The sequence below is a fragment of the Gambusia affinis genome, linkage group LG19 (assembly GCF_019740435.1).
Source record: "Gambusia affinis linkage group LG19, SWU_Gaff_1.0, whole genome shotgun sequence".
In the NCBI taxonomy this organism is placed as follows: domain Eukaryota; kingdom Metazoa; phylum Chordata; class Actinopteri; order Cyprinodontiformes; family Poeciliidae; genus Gambusia; species Gambusia affinis.
The window spans coordinates 7,771,301-7,773,755 of NC_057886.1; positions in this window are offsets into that span (position 1 = coordinate 7,771,301).

Sequence of the window (2,455 nt, forward strand, 5' to 3'; positions counted from 1 at the left end):
GAAAATGTTTCGGCCTCACTGTGCCTCGAAGAGACGGAGCTCAGATCGATGACAGACAAAAAACAACAACCAGATTATAAAGCTCTTTCAAACAGATTAAAGCATTTACACCGGACCAACGCATCTAATTTCTATAGGGGAATTTAAACAGTTACTTTGACTAAACATGGCCTTCTTAGCTAAATAAAAACTGAAGTAGATACAGCCTTACTAGTGAAAACTTGTGGCGCTGCATGAGAAAATGACTGACTTCTTTCTATTCTTTCACAGCTTTACATCATTACTCTAGAATTTGTCTTTGTGTGCTTTTACTGTTACATATAACACTTGAGAGGTGTGGTGTAGATTTGCCAGAGCAACAATTATCACGTTTTGTGGTAAAATGACTGTCTGTAGATTTCATTTAACTACACTAATAAAAATCATAAAGAAAACTCTGTACAAATATATATATTTTTTTTTAAAATAAATAAAAACTGCAGTAAATTAAAAAATGCAGTATAAATTGCAGTTATATTTATTTACTATGCCAACCATGACTGTTGGAAACCTAAACCACTGAGCCAACCGGGTCATCTGGGCCGGCCAGATCTGTCTAGTGACTTCATAACTTCTCTTCTGTGAATTGTCGTCACATTGACCAATCACAGCAGCTTCTGTTCTTTAGCAAATGTTGAAAATTACATTTGTTTACATGAAGGTATAGTTTATAAATGGCTACTGTAAACATTTAGACAACTAAAAGGGAATATGTACGCATGATATGAAAGTATCGAGTTTGGTTGAAAGATTAAAAAAAAAACTGTTTAATCAGATTTTATGTTAAAAATAAGGGGGGGAAAGTAATCTAAATTGTTATTCTGTGAAGTAAATATCTCATTTCAACTGTATTTCTGTGTGTTGTTTAATAACTGCAGCAAATCCAAATTTCTTCAATGTTTGCGTCCCTACATCAAGTTGTTCTGCAGAAACTTAATTATAGGGTATATTTTGGGATCAGTGTTGAACAAGAGTTGGTTTATAGTACCCAGATGCTAAGTAACAACATTCACTAAGAACAACATATTATATCCGATGGAAGTTATCAATCAACTACAGGATCCTTTTTTAGAACACATTCTAATGGAAGAAACAGGAAATGCTCCTGGAATAATTACATCCCGTCTGAAAACTGGTGCTGCAGAAAACATGCATGTTGCAAAACCACATTTGCATTCCTTAAGGTTGTTGGGTCTGTGTGCAATGTTAGAAAGTTGATCATTCTGTAAGACGTCTTTGTTTTTCCCTCTTCTGAAGGTCACTGGTTCAAGTCAGCCTCTTTGAAATATGTCACAAAACCTTTGAGTTAGTTCAACATCAGACCAGAAGAAGATAAACTGGTTACAACAGTGATATTAACATTCTTTTTCCCCCCCCCCACCAATCCCTAAAAAGCAAAAAAATGTAAAAGTTGAGTTGAGTTCATTGTCACAAAATGCAGCAACACGTCCCATGTTCAGCTTCAGTGTTGTCTCAAATCTTAGAGAAATGTACCTCTGCAGACGTACTGTGTAGATAAACAGATGCCAACAAAGCTGATAGAAGATAGACAAAGAGATATTAGTACTGACTCTCCCTTTCTCACAGTATCTGCTGAGTCAAAGACTATTTTTATACGTCCGACCACACCTACCGACCTGCATCTCCCTCCACCAAGACAGTGCCTTCATCAGTCCTTGCTGGTCGATGCCAAGAACATGATGAACACTTCCTGTCTGAGAACGCTAAATGAAGTAAGTGACAGGGAATGCACTGATAATTTGGAATATTTTCTTCATCGTCAGTGAACCAGTAGATCGGCTAATCAGTTAGCAAACTCTTACAGAGAAGGTAAGAATGTTGTGAAGACGTCATAACAGCAGAAAGCAATCAGCAGAAAACAATCAGTTCTCTGCCACTCCCAATCTAACAAAAACAGAACATCCCACAACAAAGTCCGTGTTGGTCTGATGCTATGCAGATGATACTCTGCTGTGCCTTATAGGGGAATTACAGAGGGAAATTCTGGATGAAAAACTATAAGAAGCAGAAAAAGAATTGAGACTAGGTCCTTCCAGAGGAACAACAAGACTCAACCCTTTTCCGAACTGCATATTTCACAACCACTGACATTAAATGTTAATCAAATATACTGAAGGTTTGTGGTAGCAAAATGCCAAAACGTTCAAAGAGGAGGAATACTTTTACAATCCACTGTGATCAAGGTACTGATCAAAATATTAATAGTAAACAGAAGTTTCTAACTCATCAGCATTATTTTCTGCAGAGACATTTGTCTATGTTGATACGTATATTCAATACATATTACTTCCTTTAGGGTTCTTAAATTAAAAACATTTTGTTCATCTTCTCCTCTGATGCTCTAAACAGCTATTATGATATAGCTAATTAAGGATTTGAGTCTCCAGGGCATGTG